Source organism: Mastigoproctus giganteus, chromosome 14 (assembly GCF_048544385.1).
Source record: "Mastigoproctus giganteus isolate SK-2022 chromosome 14, ASM4854438v1, whole genome shotgun sequence".
NCBI classification, from domain to species: Eukaryota; Metazoa; Arthropoda; class Arachnida; order Uropygi; family Thelyphonidae; genus Mastigoproctus; species Mastigoproctus giganteus.
The window spans coordinates 1,040,899-1,057,890 of NC_143588.1; positions in this window are offsets into that span (position 1 = coordinate 1,040,899).

A 16,992-nucleotide genomic window follows, 5' to 3' on the forward strand; every position below is an offset into this window, starting at 1 on the left:
GGGCCAATATTTTCTTCTGCGCACGGGTTCGTCCACCGATCTTAATCCGCTCCTGATTGTGGCCACTCTTTTCTAGGTTCGCCATTAAATTCAGAGGACACGTCGAAGTGGCGATTCGTCATCAAAATTCCCCTCTTCGTTGTTTGTCTCGAATCGTCCACAAACTGAACCCGCAGACATCAAAAACGAAGCCAAAAATGGCTCCTTCAGTGCAGTTCCTTCCCGACCTCAATTCCATCGTGTCCGACTGGCACCAACGTATTGTGTGTGTGTGTGCGGGCTCATTTTCAAGCTATCCGGCCGAAGGCTTTCCAATATAAAATTCGCGTTCTTCTTCTTCTCGGTGTGCACGTGAAAGCCATTACGATCTCTTTATCTGATGACGGGCGTTTCTGATTAAAAACTTCCTCAAAAATAAAAGAAAACGAAGAGAACTTCCTGCTGCGTGTCGCCCGGCAAACATTCATCGCGCGCTTTTATTATTATTCTGTTTATTAAGTTTGATCCCCCCCCCCCCCTGCACAGCCGGTTGGCTAGAAGCGTGTACGCAGAACTACAAACACATTTTTATAAAAACATAATTTAGAAAAACAAATGCATTAAAAGGGCGATTCACAAATGTACTTGTCTGCTGCAGTTGGTATAGTTTAAGTATATTAGCGTATGTACTCACTATGTGTGTGTGTGTGTGTGTGTGTGTGTGTGTGTGTGTGTCTTCCAGGCTATCGCCTAACTCCAACTGTAATACTATATTTGGATAAAACCTACAAAAAAAAAAAAAGAAAAAAGAAACGGCCAGGGAAGTGTACCTTGGTGGGCTAAAGCGCGAAATTCCTCACCCACCGGAGGAAGTGCTATACCGGTAGTTGCCAGCAGTCTCGCCCCCAGAATACCCAACCTGGGAGCCCACATAAAAGAAAATAAATTAATTAATAAAAATAACAAATTAACGATAAATAAATAAAAATTATCACGAGGGGGTAGCTGCGGTTTTAACAATAATACGCAACAGGGAAATGAAGTTTGCAATACGAATTCAGTTAAACTCTGTTAAAAAGACAGCCAAAGTCTTTGAGTTCCTAAATGCCATCTAATTCCAGAGATGGCATGTGATGGAATCGTGTCACGATTCACTGCTGGCAAAGGCTTCGATGCAAGTCCTCCACGATATTCTTCCCGAGTTTCTTGTCGTCCAATCGCTTGTTGGGGTGGCTCAATTTGCAGCTGCTTCAATTGTTCAATAATATTTGCTGGGGGAACGTGTCTCTAGGGCAGACGACGTTGGTAACGGTGGACCAATACTGCGATTAGGTCGCTCTCTAGGATGGATGGTTGATGCCGAAATAATTTCTCGCACGTGCAGGGAATCAATCCTATTAGTCAGCAATCTGGCGAGTGACAAAGTTCTCGCGCTACTTCCGCTTTCTCCTATAAAAATTAACGGTTAAAGCGCCGAAAACACTTCGACATTCGCACGGGATGAAAGTAAAAAAGAAAATGGTCGCAGTTCAAAAGGTGAAAAATCCAGAAATTTCTCTTTCCAGTGAAATCTTCGCGTTATCCCTGGAAAGGGCCTTGCGGAAAATCTGAATTCTTTTTGGTACGTGCGTATCGAGATGCAAATAATGGAAAGACACGACTCGGGAGCGAAACCAAGGGTCGAGGGGTCGGAAATGTGTGGGCAGAACACACTCTGTTGTTGGGCCGAGAAGTGGACGGAGTACCGCTGTGTTGGAAGCGCTTTGAAGACTCCCTACGCGCCACGTCCAGGAGCAGCTCGTATCCGATTGAGTGCGTTTGAAAGGGATGACGAGGTGGACTCTGTAACCCGGGATGGTCTATCCGTCCAATTTCCTCTCGTGTGGAACGAGATTCAACGACACTTGGCACCGGCGGACTCAGAAAACACCCACAGCGTGGTTGAAGCTGTGCAACGCCAAAAGAGCATGAAGAGAAATTACAAAAACACCATTGATAAAATGAATGAAGAAGAACAACCATGTCACTGCCAGGAAAGTACATATAAAAAATTTATCAATACACATTACAAGCATATAGTAGAGAACAACTGGCTGAAGCCAACAGACTTTCTTGTCTATAAAGACACTTTAAACTCATCTTCGGGACACTCCCTATCGAGAGGTACCATCAGCTGAAGACTGACAAGGGGTGGGGGAACAGAGAGAGAGAGAGAGAGAGAGAGAGAGAGAGAGAGAGAGAGAAGATTGCTTTCACGTCGCTTATTACGTACACGCGATAAGATGCAGCGGTGGGTCGTCGACTACAGAGATCGAATGGAGGAAGGAATCTCTTCACCGATCAGTTAAAGTCCTGTTTGGAGAACAATGGCAGAAGGACCCGTGTGAAGACCCCTGGTGAAAGAGGTGTTCAACGAAGGCATCCAACACAAACATCTCAAAAATCAAGAGGTGGGTGAGGCGCCAACTTGTACAAGAGCTGCCCCCACTGGAGTTTCTTGCATAATATCGAAGCTGAACTACACTCGCATAACCCAGAGAATGATCGGGCCTCAATCCGCTCATTCGTAAGACCAGTTTCGACAATAATGTAAAAATGCTGGTCCGACCTGCGCCCAGTTAGGACCTGAGCCGGAGGAAAGCTGCGTTCTGATTCTCCGCCTTAATTAAAGATCTTTCGAAGAGGGGAACCGTCAACTGAAATGACATTTTGGGCGCCGCTTGCCTTCACCCTTACCCGGTTTGTGTACGAAAGCTCAGAGAAATGCATCTACACTTTTAGGGGGGGGGGAGACAATTTTTCTGCAACGACTGTATTTAGAATTCAATAATAATTATAGTAATAAACGCTTTAATAAGAGAAAGCGCGTCAGAAGGGCTTAAAGAAGGCGACGACGTAAATTTCAGGAAATTCGAGCAATGGAGGTAAGAGACGGAGTGACACGCTGCCTGCAACGCGACAGCACTTCCTGTTGGCATCCCCTTCTGTTGAGGGGGGAGCAGTCATCCAACAGTACGCATGCCGGTTTCGAAGGAGTTCGTGAACTGGAAGGCGGATGCTAGAAAGTTGCGCATAATTTCTTCATCCTGGGCCGGTCCCATAAGATTGTGAATAAATTCCTGAGAGAGAGAGAGAGAGAGAGAAAATGGGGTGGGGGTCGGATAACTGATAAGATTTCAAGAACCGATGCTGAAGTCGCTGCGAGTCTCATTGAAATGCAGATCACCGCGACTACAACCAGGACGGAAACTCCACTGGAGTGTGCTGTGCGGGTGGAAACGAAGGATGGGGTCAGAGATCAAAGGCGTCAGCGATGTCCCGAGCGTGAGCATCGAACCCTAGCTCCAGGCCCTCGAGGTATGGGAGAGGGAATTTCTCCATAGCGTACCACCACCACCACATGCATGTGGTGCACGTGTCAAATACTGAGGATACGGAAAGGTCAGGGAATGACCACCGCATATCCTGGAGCAATATGGCCTTAGTTGCTCCTAAAAACCAAACAAATAATAATAAATAGCGCACGTGTGTATGCTGGTGTGGGGGGGGAAGGAGCATTTCAAAAAAGTTGATGCTTCTCAATTCGTTGGACTTCCTTCTTTAATGACTTCAACCTGGACGATGGGTCACGATGGGTTCGACCACTTCGGAGATGCGAATCCACATTTCACTCCCTGAGATGCGCAACTTCTCCCGAAGTCTGTGTGCCGTCTATCCGCGTGCAACAATGGCCGACATTGCGTCGGTGTTCGGAGATTGCGTTATCCGGAAAGACCTCCGCCAGTTGTTGATCTCAGTTCGACTGATTTACGACGTTGTCTCGAGGAGCACGAGTTTCAAAGAAAAAGCATTTCTCGTGAGATCTGCGATTGCGGACACGAACCCAACTCGCGCTGCGTCCAATAATTGTTATCGTTTTCATTTATTTCTCGTTGGGGTTGTCGTGTCTAACGGCCCTCGACCAGAGGGCGCTTCGAAATTATTTCAAACTTACACCGTTAACAAAATCGCAACCGCATTACCAAAAGATCGGATGAACGGCTGCAAAACGCTGTAACTTTGGGTCAGGGTGCATACGCGTCTGCATTTGCTCGCGCTCTTATTATTATTATGTGTTTATTTCTCTTTCGAGACCCCCATAGACAGCACGTGGCTAGAGGGTGTGGTTACATTATATCAGTATTTACGAGCATATTTACACGAACTTATTTACCTTTTCGTACGTTGGCATTCGAGGTGAGCGGACGCGCTTAGACAGGGCTCCTCAGTTAAGTGGTTTACTTTTGGATAGTGCTTTTAAATATTTGATTTATTTAGATATTGTTGGATTATTTTGTTATAGGTTTTCCTGTAACTGTTTGATTTTAATAATATTATAGATATAATTTTTTAAAGTTACTTTCATTGATATTTATTTAATTTTATGGTAGTTACGAGATCTGCCTTAAACACGTCACAGGGTATGGTGACTCACACGGAAATAGCAGATGGCGATTTACGGGTGAGTCATGATTTAATCCGTTGTGGAACCTGTGGAATGTTTTCCTAGGTCGACCTGGTGACTAATCCTACCTCACCTGGGGATTCTTTTCTTTGTGATCGATGTAAGGAGTGCACCGATCTTAAATTACAATTTGGTGCACTGATGGAACAATTTGAGTCCCTGAAAAAACGAGTGCTTGCCCTCGAAAATAATGCTTCTGGGAGCTCGTCAGGGACTCAAAACTCCAGCAATCTACCAAGTGATGCACACCCGATTCGAGCCTCAAAACAGAAAAACCAAGTGCAAACTACTCTGGTTAAAAAGGACATTGTATTATTAGGAGACTCCATTGTCAGGGAAACGGGGAATATTTTTTGTAATAAAGATAGGTGGAGGAGAACCAGGGTATGTCTGCCGGGAGCAACTATTGATGATGTCACCAACAGACTGTCAGATTTTAAAGGGGGTAAAGAAAATATTATTATTCATGTGGGGACAAACGATATTAAATGTACACGATCTGACGATTTGTTGGAAAAATACAGGACCATGCTGAGGAAATGTCGCGAGCTAGGCCATAATGTCTATGTGTCTGCAATTCTGCCCAGACACGATAGGAGGGATTATATGTTAAGAGCCTTGTGGATTAACTCAAGACTTGAAGGAATTTAGGGGGTAAATTTCTATCAGCATAGCCCACACTTGTAGGTAGAAGGAATTTGTTTTGTAGAGACGGGATACACTTAAACAAAGGTGGTGCAAAAGTTTTTGCCAGTATTATTGAGGATACCTTAAAGGCTCAGGGAAACTGCTAGTTAGGGGGGATGTGGGTAATACTGACACGCCTTTATCTGATAATATTGGTCAATGTAACTCTTGCACATACCTTAAGAGTTCTTATCTGTTACCCCAACTGGACGTATTATCTAGATGTTCTGGGGGCAAAGACGTTTCACGTGAGCAGGTAGCTAATATCAGGGAAGAGAGCCTGAAAAACTTCAAGGATTATGTTAGGGTTGTTAAGAACAGTAAGCCTTAATTGTTTATATAGTGATGATAGAAGTGTCGTCAATAAAATGAGCGAATTCGAACTGTTGGTTAAAACAAGTAACGCGGACATAATAGGGCTTACGGAGACACCCGGAAATTGGGGATGATGAGTTTCAGTACGGCTTGTATAATGTATTTAGGAAGGATAGAGTAGATAGAAGGGGTGGTGGGGTAATGCTTCTTATCAGAAGCAGCCTGAGTGCGACGATAGCTTTCCCGGATTCAGACATTTCACATGCTAGTATAGAGTCTGTATGGTGTGAGATAGTTGGAAACAAAGGTACAATGCGAGTAGGCGTAATCTACAGACCAGGTGATTGTGACGATTATGACGAAAGCCTCTACATGCAAATGGAATGGGCAAGTAAGCGTCAATGCCTTATTATGGGTGATTACAATTTGCCTCTAATTGATTGGAGTAAATGGGAAGGAAACTCGACATGGGGAACAAAATTTTTAAATCAACTAGATGACTGTTATTTGTATCAACATGTCAGGGAAAGTACTAGAGAAAAGAATATCCTAGACCTCATCATCACACATGAATCAGATGACATAACAGGGCTGACAGTAGAGGAACCAGTAGCAGGAAGTGATCACGGAGTTCTACGGTGGATGATGACGAGAGAGGTAGCAGAAGTAAAAGGCAAAGGAATGGGTTTTAATTTCAGAAAAGGAAATTACGATGCCTGAAGGTACTACATGGCCTCTATTAACTGGGTAGATATCGCGCAGAGAATGAATACAATTGAACTGTGGTACGCTTTTAAAACATTAATCACAGATGCCTTGAATGCGTATATACCATTAAGAAAATACTCCACGAGAAGGGTTCCAAGTTGGATGAATAGTGAAGCTGCCACATTACTTGAGCAGAAAAAGGTGGCATGGAAAAGTTACAGAACAATAAAAAGTACTGAAGCCTATAACAGCTACAAGGTGATGTGTAATAGAGCCACAGAAAAGGTTCGACAGGCAAAGGCAGTTTATGAGAAATCACTAGCAAACAGAGCAAAGAGGGGGGATAAAGAATTCTTCACATATATAAATGCCAAGAAGAGCAGGACAAACCAGATCGGACCTTTACGTAAGGGAAAGGGGATAGTAATAAATACACCAGCTGCCGTTGCAGATGAACTCAACAGTTATTATGCATCGATATTTACAAATGAAAAGCCTTTTGTGGCAATGGGAAATTGTGGGAGCGAAGTTAAAAAATATGTAATTAATGATATTGAAATTTCGCAAGATTATTTAATGAAAAAACTTTCGAGCCTACAGACCTGTAAGGCTCCTGGAGTTGATGGAATATACCTTATAATCTTGAGAGAGGCGGCAAGTGAGTGCATTGAACCACTGAGGCTGGTTATGCGAGCATCATTAGACTCTGGGGAGATTCCCTTGGATTGGAAAAGTGCAAATGTATCTCCCATACATAAGGGTGGCTCTAAGAGTGAAGTGGGAAATTATCGACCTGTCAGTCTGACTTCAGTAGTAGGGAAAATCATGGAGGCATTGATCAAGGGTGGAATTCAGGATCATTTGGATCGAATTGAAATTCTCAAGGATACTCAGCATGGTTTTGTAAAGGGAAAATCATGTTTAACAAATCTGGTTCGCTATTTCGAAAGGGTCACTCACGAGCTGGATTTAGGGAATAATTTCGACATTGTTTATTTAGATTTCAGCAAAGCTTTTGACTCAGTCCCACATGAGCGGTTGCTTTATAAGCTGGAACAGGTTGGAATCACTGGGAAAATCCTTAGATGGATAGAAGGATGGCTTCAGGGCAGGAGGCAGAGGGTTGTGATAAATGGCTATTCCTCAGATTGGGTTGATGTAAGAAGTGGGGTTCCCCAAGGATCAGTATTAGGACCACTGTTGTTTTTAATTTTCATAAACGACATTGATGAAGGGATAGAGGGCGTGATGTCTAAATTTGCAGATGATGTTAAAATTGGTAGAGTAGTTAATGATCACTGTCAAGCTGAGCTTCTTCAGACAGACCTAGATAGACTTCAGGAATGGTCAGAAAAATGGCAGCTGTGCTTTAATCCAACAAAGTGTAAGGTATTACACCTGGGTAACAGTAATCCCAAAATAACTTATTCACTTGGTGGAGTTCAACTAAACCCAGTACTGGAGGAAAGGGACTTGGGTGTTACGATACGGTCAGACATGAAATTCTCTGAGCATTGTAAACAGGTTGCAAGGAAGGCCCATGATGTCCTATCGATGATCTATCGAACTTTTGCAAGTAGAGATAGGGACGTGATAATCCCATTATATAAGGCTTATGTTAGACCACACTTGGAATACTGTGTTCAAGTATGGAGACCGCACCTAAAGAAAGACATCGAGCTTCTTGAAAGGGTGCAAAGAAGGGTAACTCGCCTGGTGAGATCGGCAAAAAGGGCGTCCTTATGAAGAAAGACTTCGAATATGTGGGTTGCAGAGTTTGGAAACTAGACACCTTAGGGGAGATTTGATTGAGGTGTTTAAGGCTCTGAGAGGCATCAGTAAAATGAATGAGGACGAAATTTTCAAGATTATAAATGATGCTAGAACTAGGGGACATAAATTCAAGCTACAGGGGGGGGGGGAGTTGTTTAGATTGGACTGCAGGAAGTTTTATTTTAGCCAGCGAGTTATAAATTACTGGAATAAGTTGCCTTCATGGGTGGTAGAGGCCGACAGTTTGGGAAAATTCAAAGGTCATCTGGATAGTACTTTCGGGTAAGGGAAGCGCATAGGATGATAGGATTAATTTCCTTTTTATTTAATTTTTAATTTCATTTTATTATTTTTATTTATTTATTAATTATTATTATTTATTTATTTATTTAATTTTTGTTTTTATCATTGTTTTGTTCGGATTTTTTTTTTTTTTTTTTTTTTGGCTGGTGCAGCATAAGCCGTAGGCTTTCTTGCACCATACGGCCATTACTAATACTAATACTAATATTTGGAGATGACAAAACACAGAATGTGTGTTAATGGATTAATTGCGAATGGTTGTTAAATGCCAAATATTATTATATAAATTATTAAATTAGTCTTCTTATTATATTTGTACACATCAGCCGGTACACATTACCAAAGATTTCTGTCCTCTACATTTTGTCTGTACATAGTTTCTCTGCATCTACATTTAAATTATTAAAATAATTCGTAGTATTTGCTGGGAAGGAAGAATCTCCGAAGAGAGTCCAATTGAGCCAGTTGGCACTTGAGACTTGGTTCTTCCCTCTTTATTCTCGGTCGTATTATTCTCTTAGTCGGTTTGCCCACGTCGGGGCAACGGCTACACTAAACACAGACTTGGGATCCCTCGGAGTGCAGTAGATATTATTTATTTATTACAGGGGGGGGGGGCTGCAGTCACTCGAAAAAGAAAAAGGACGGGGGTGGTATGGGGGAGTGATGGGAATAGACAGAATGTAAAACTGCCATGCGAAGGGTAGTTAACCGAAATGCGAGGGTGCACTACATTAGCCAGAAGAAAGCACGGTGTATACCCCGACTTTGCCATACTTTGTTCCAGCTGTAAACCTCGTTTATCACGTCCAGAACGTCCTTTCTTTCACTCGCAGCGGCGTCACGTGCAGAGCAAACTGCGTTCCGATAGCTTCAACCGTTGGGTTCAACCGAAGGGCGCAGAAAGAAACGAACGCAGTGTCGTTGGAGCGGCCGCTGCGATTATTTTGGTCGGATTCGGTCACGTCTTAATTTAGAACCCTCTTCTTCGAATGCTGTCCGCGCGCTCTTCTGTGGGTGCAGCCGTTCGTAACCTCCGTTGCACCAACGCAGCCCAAACGAGTCCTTCGGCGCAATCACTCGGCCCGAAACATCCTGTTATCGCCACGCAACACCAACACAACCCCCCTCCCCTCCCCTCCCCTTTATCTACTTCCTGCTATTTGCAGATATCACGAGTGGCAGACAAAACGCTTGTGCTCGGCCAAGAAAGAAAGAAAGAAAGAGAAACAGCTCCAGCGGAATAATAACACGCGCACGAATCTCTTTCGATAAAGTGCACTCTCTGTTGCCGGCCATTTTATTTTAAAGCACGCGCTCGAGAAGCGGCTGAATAAGACAGAAGCGGTTTTCTGTCGTTTGCTGTTTCGTTTGGCAACGGTTGGACTTCCTCAGAAACGATGAAACACGTCCCGATTTGGATTCCGCCCCCCTCCCCCCAGCGAACGTGTCTGTATTTCGTTTCGGATGGTTTCGTTGCCAGCCACTGTCGCTACGAGAAAAAAATGAACGTTCACACCTATGCCGGTAACCTCACGATCGACCACACTTAGAGAGAGAGAGAGCGCGCACGCGCGGCAGAAAAGAAAAAAATAAGAGCTGTAGGAATTCGCAGTGTCACTTGAATATCCTGCTTATACATCGAAAGGCCACATTTGACACAACTTTAAAAGACAGAACATTACCGTATTTAGAAAGCACCAGAGCTGGAAAAAACCAGAGCCATCTGAGATGTGTGTCATCTCAGATGGCCCTGGTTTGCACTCTCGCACTAACGTTGTCCATTTCTCGACAAAATGACGATTCATTCCTCGAAGACAGCCGCGATATCGAATGAGCAGACGCTGTTCTCCAGGAGGGAAATGCACGTGCTCCAGGAAGCTCGGGCGACCCTAGCGGAGACAAGTCAAAGGATAATGGGCAACTTGGCTACCTCCTGCGTTTTCATCTTCAATGTGCGCTCCACGAACAGTTTGGAATCTTATCCAGCTCTTGGACAAGTGGAAACATCTGAGCTGGCACAAACTATCCAAGAGGTGGAGTCGAGTTCTTTGGGAACGCAGCTTAGGAGCCGCCTTAATAGTTTCTGGCGGGATCTCCAGTAACGGGCTTCCCAGAAGTGCAGATTGATCAAATCTGCACTCCGTGCAGATTTGATCAATCCGTCCCTTCGACGAAGCCCTGATTTTACTGCTGATTGGCTTCTGCCGTTCGTTGCCAAATTCTACAGGGAGAAAAGGCTTCATTCCATGAACTCATCTTTGTCCCTCAGAAGATCTCGTATTCTCATCAACTGAATGTCATTAACCTTCCAGGCCAGCCTTATACCTTTTCCAACTGCTTAGTTCAATAAAATATAGAGATTACATTGGTAACTACCACCGTACTCTCGTTTATTCATAACTGGGACGTAAACGCTGATCTGAGTACGTCTGACCATTGGGTCATCTCTTTCCTATTAGAAACAGCTAAATTTTCAATGCAACCGCCAAGGGACCTCGCGAGGTATTCGCTTCGTAACATTTCGTTGGTACAACTTTGAAAAATCAATAATCCAGGATTTTCCTTCAGATAATTTTAAAGCTAATTTTCTCACTTTAATCCTGAAGAACTAGCACTCCTCGTTCAAAACACGGTTCAGAAAGCCATTTCCAGATCAACAAGGAAAAAGTTCCTGACCAAGAAATCCCCACACCTTGGTGGTTACACGATACTAAGAAGTGAAGTTCGTCGAGCTAGAAAAACCTTTCAAAAAGCCCGAAGAAACAACAATATCTTACCATCAGAACTCTCAAGACCAAGAATTTAAAAATACTAAAACTATATGTGAAAGCAATTTAAAAAAGTAAGTTGGAATCGTGGCTAAATTTCGTAAAAAAAAACTGCTGGTAACGAGGACCCATGGGGTTTAATTTACAAAATCTGCAGAAAGAAGATAAATCCAGGAAATATCCTTAATACGGTTGTAACAAATACTGAAATGTTTTTAAACTAGACCAATACTGGCAGTAAAATACCAGACAGACTCTTCCCGCAGGACGATCCAACTCTCGACTCCCTCTACAGGCTAAAATCAGCGTTGCCTTTCTCATTGGAAGAATTGAAATCTGCAGTGAACTCGATGAAAAAGGACAAAATGTCCTGGACTGGATTTACTGCAATGTACTTTTCTTCAAGATTTCTGAGCTATGACCAAATCCCACGCTTTTCCTCTTTGATAAATGCTTAGAATTTAGGGCTTTTCCTGTTATCTGAAAGCCAAGTAGTTGGCTAAAAATTTTAGCAAAATCTGCAAACCCCAAAATCGAGCAAGCCAATTGCGTCACTTTCTCGATTAGGAAAACTACTTGAACGGTTTGGGTTGTGGTGAGGTTTTTGTTAAAATTTTCAGCCAAGCTGAGTTTGAGATAACAGTAAAGGTTGTGAATTCTGAGCGCTGCTTCAAACGAAAGAAGAAGATGCACTGTTTCATTTGATGATCTTTATATCAATACACTCTAATTTTATTTAGACTTCGAAGGTGCTTTCGATCCACTGTGGTGGAGTACGCCGTTCGTTCTCTTAAGTGTAACAAATTGCCCTCAGTTGTTCATTAGATCTGTCTTGATACAAACTAAACACCAGTCTGTGTCCAGACATATTACTCGAGGCTGCCCCCAGGGGGTCTATTCTTGGACCCGCAATATGGAACAAATGATTGGCTTCTCCTCAATGAGGGCCTGACAAATATAAATACAAGAGCTTATCCATTCTTGTCCACGGAAATTCCAGAAGGCATCTAGAAACTTCTGCAAATAATATTCTCTCCAGACTATCTGATTGAGCCACTGAAAACGAGTTCACAGTTTCAGCAACAAAAATTATTATTATTAAAATCAGTTTATTTCCCAAGAAACCTTGGTTCACCCCGGGACGGCTCTGTGCCAGAAGGGTGTGAATATTTACAGACTAAGGTGCCAGGAACACAATGTACAATAAACAAGAGTACATGCGTGCTCGACCCGAGACATTTACAGAATTAAATATACTAAATTGCACGAAGCCAAAACAAAGTCTTTGTCAAATACAAATAGGCAACTTAAAAAAAAAAAAACAATCAGTCATATCCAGGAGAAGGTGAGTCTCATAGTTTCATAATCTGGTAGCAGTTCTTGAGGATTTCCTTCCTGTAGAGCTTGTCTTCACAGAACCTATCAGGGTGGATCCGAAGACAATTGGTTGGAAACATATTCCTCAGGGAATCGATGCTTGACAATGTAAGACGCAGAGGGAGATAAGAATTATTAATATCTTTATTGCAGGCAGTGATTGGATACATGATTGCCTGTGCAATAACAGCCACAACAGCGACAATGCTAGGGATTTAACATGAAATGATTAATACAGGAAAATTTACTTAAAACATATATTAGGACATAAAACGTATAATTACATATTTTACATATAAAATTAATATTAACAAGAGAAATGAAGACACATGAAAGGACGATGGCAGTCATTCGGTTGAAGACGAAAGCTGGTCCCTGATGATGCGTCTTCTGTACGATTTGTCCTCTATGAACTTTTTGTAGTCCACATCCATCTCCTGGACGTTGTGGAGCAGCTCCATGGGCAGGAATCTATCCCCTATTCTGAGCCTCCATACCACAGACTGCAGAGAGGGGGGGATCTTAAGGGTTTTGGGGGGATCCTCCAACTGCACATCTGCCAAAAATTTGGCGTATTGACTTCACCCGCTATCATTTTAATTGACACAAGCAAGCGGAGGGCAAATATCCGTTTGGAGACTTTTCTGTAATTTAGAAGTTGGGTGATATCTGAAGTATGTATGAGTGGTGGCAGTTTATGTTTGAAGAGGACCCACCGAATAAGCCAGTACTCATCAGATGCAATGGTTTTCGTTGCCGACGCCCAGATTTCTGACCCGTAGGTGATGGCTGGCTGCAAACACCGGTATATGTATTGGAGCGTGCACTCAGGCTCTGTGACATGAAGGAGGTGTTGTTTGGAAAGCCATCTTGCTCTACAGACCTTGTTGTGAATGTCTGCAACATGGTGTTTGAAACAGAGTTTCGGGTCGAATATAATGGCAAGATCTTTGTGCTTGGTCACTGGGGTGATGGGGGTTCCGTGGATTTCCAGGTTTAGTTGCGTTGGGTTTGATTTGAGGGAAAATACCATTTGTGCAGATTTTTTTGGATTTATCTTAAGAGAAAACTGTGCCAAGTATGTTATCAGATTCTTAAGGCTGTTGATAATGGTTCCAGAAACAGAATCAGGTCGGGCGGTCCCGTTTATCTGATAGACGAGCTTCAAGTCATCTGCATAACAGATAAATTCTGATTGCTGACACAGGAATGGGTGGTGGCAGCCGTAAAGAGGAGCCCTGAGAGAACTCCGCCCTGGGATACACCTACACAAACTTTCCTTGTGAAAGATTTTTTATTCACAGTCAAGTCAAGGACCCTGGTCGTAAGTAGCGACTTCAAGAATTCCAGTATATTGCCTTTTATCTTGTATCCATTCTCACAAAGTTGCAGGAGGGGCTGCGTGTCTATGCTGTCGAATGTAGACTGGATATCCAGATAAATAATTGTCATCTCAGCCCTATCTTGTAGAGCCCCCAGAATAGTGTTGGTGGTTTGCAGTAGGTTGGTAATGGTGGACCTGCGTTTCAAGGCATAGTGAATGAATGAATGGTGATTCGCATGGCAGAACCTGGTTGGTTAGGATGGGAAGAAGGCACTTCTCCATGACTTTGAGGAGACATGAGGCTTTCATTATTGGCCTGAATTGTGAAATTGATGTCGCTTCTTGTATTTTGGGGATTGGTCGGACAATATATTAATTCCAGGTTGTTGGGAAACTTTGCATTCTGAGGATTTCATTAACGATACCTAGGAGTGCATCAATGACGAAAACACTGACGCTCTTAAGAATGAATTGTGGGACCCCATCATATCCAGTGCAAGACGTTGGTGGGATATCATTGATGGCCTGGATAAGTTCTCTTTTTGTGATGATGATGGAAGCGAGGACATTTCGCTGACAACTGTTGTGAATTCTCTTGAGGTCTGATGCTGACTTTGGCTTAAATCTTGTGATGTAGTCTAGCCATTCAATTGGATTAAGTTGTTGAGGGAATTCATCATGCCTTGCCTTAAACGGTGCCTTCCCGATGTTGATTGTTTTGTCGATGTAGGCTTTAATGGCTTCAGATTTGCTTATGTTGAACTGGGACCGGGCTCTTGAGTATGCAATCCTGTCTAGTGGGTCTGATTTTGCTTTCCATTTTGCATGCAGTCTTTGTTTATTCCGAAATTTAAGGCTGAGATCTTGGGTCCACCATGCTTTGCTTCGATAGGAGATTGAAACTGTTTTTGACGCTGCAGTTCGCATAGACTGCAGCCAGCAGGTAAGAAAGTGCAGCTCGAGCTGTGGATCACATTGGTTTAGGGCTTCCCAAGGAAAAATGGATGCTGCAAAGCAGCATTTCTCTGGATTGAGGAGAGAAGGGCTAATCACTGTCATTTTAACTGGTGCCTGATGTTGCCGGGATGTCCTGGAAGTGATTGGAGGAATGAGGGCTAGTGGTAGATGTGTGACCTGAAGGCTGTTTCAGGTTGGCTGTCAACGGTGAGGGTGTCTATTGCAAATTTTATGTTTTACAGGCTAGCGCCTCTGGTAGGGGAAAATTCTGGAGGGTCAGACCTACTGCAGCCAGCAATCATCCAGTTGGAGATCTCTTGTAAAGTGTTCTTTACTGTGGGAGGGGGGGAATGTAGACTGTGCAATCGGGGTGCTCCCCCTTTTGCCCTTCTCGGATCAGAGATTAATGATGATCTTTAAGGGAAGACTAATTTATGGTATGCCCCCAGTGATAAAATATTCAGGATATTCACTTCGTTTAGGTGTCTGCACACAAACGCATTGGTGTTCACCTGGATGGCCTTCTCTTCAACTTACAGCAACTCTCTAAAGAGATAAAACACTTTGCATCGATGCTCTTTAGAATTTCTAGGAACGACTAAGAATTAATGCTCCCCGTATCTTGTATCGATTTCGCTCGTGTGCCTCCTGTATTTGGTTTCAAAGGGCCAGCCTTCTTACTGCGAAGTCCCAACTGGAAACGATGCAGAGGCCTTTCCTCTTGGCATTGCTATGAATCACAGTCTCCCTACCAGCACTACAAAAAGGCTCTTCACCCGCTGACCTTCGTGTTATTTATAGAGAGGCTTTTGCATTATCATTTTAAGTTATTTTAAGGAAGATCTTCGATGTTGCGGTTGCTGATCAAAATAGAATAGAATAGAATCTTTAATTGCAGCAATGATAGACATACAATTAGTCCCGTCACGGCATGGTGGTGCCAGGGGTTAACAAAACATATTTACAAAAGAGATACACATGAGAAAAAAAGATAAATCAGAAAAAAAGATAAATCAGATTATTAACAAAGCACAGTTTTACATTTTCAGTTCGACGAGGATACCCTTCCTGTATTTTTTATTATTGACCACTTCTTGGAGGTCCCCGTCGATGGCTTGCAGTGAGAACAGCATTTGCTTTGGCAGGAATCTGTCGGTTAGTACTAGCCGGTTACGGTTTGCTAGCAGCTGTGCTGAAGATAAGGGGAAGGAATGCGCCAAGAGCAGTGATCCCAGAAGTTCGGCTCTGTAATTTTACCGGTGGCCATCTTGATGGTGAACAGCAGCCTTCTTTCTGCGATGTAGGACCGGAGCCTGCGTAGTTGAAGAGCTTCTGCTAACTGCGTTGATCTGAGAGCTGGGGGAAGGTGGAGTTTGCTGTTGGCCCATTTTAGAAGCCAGAATTCGGCAGAGAATATTCTTTTGATGTTGGATTCGGCGGCCGAGGCCCATATCTCTGAAGCATACAGTATTGTCGCGTAAAGGATTGATACGATGTATCTTTTTACCAGTTGTGGGTCGGTGGTGTGGAGCAGCTGTTGTTTGGCGACCCAGCGTAGTGAATTCAGCCTCGACTGTATGAGGTTTATGTGATCGTTGAAAGATAGTTTTGAGTCGAAGACGACCCCCAGATCTTTGTGTGTTTGAACACTTGGAACTGAGGAGCCGTTAAGCACAGGCTCCAACGTTGTTGGACTGTCCTTTAGAGAATAAGTTATTTGTGCCGATTTTAGGGGGTTGATTTGGAGGTTGAAGGTATTGAGGTAGTCAGCCATGTCCTGCACCTTGCTAGTGATTCGCTAAGTGATTTCGGCTGCCGAGTTGGATGGCGATATTCTAGTAAGGAGCTTGACATCGTCAGCATATGTGATCCAATTGCACTTATTGGTCACAAATAGCACCAAGATTGCTGAGAAGAGAATGCCAGACAGGACCCCCCCCCCCTTGAGGTACACCGGCAGTTATGTGACGCGTGAAGGTCTTTGTTCCGATCTTTAGAACAAGGGTCCTCTTCGATAGGAGAGATTCTAGGAACCAGAGAACATCGCCGCGAAAATTGAAGTAGTTTTCTAAGAGACGTAGGAGATGAGGTATATAGATGGCATCAAATGCGGAATGGATGTCAAGATATATAACTGACAATTCCTGTCTTTGTTCAATGGCATCTAAGATGTGCAGAGTGGTTGTTGCAAGGTTAGTTATAGTTGACCTTCCTGATATCCCATAGTGTATTTGCTGAGGACTGTCACGGAGAATTTGATGGGTGACAGACGGTAGCAATGCTTTCTCCAGAAT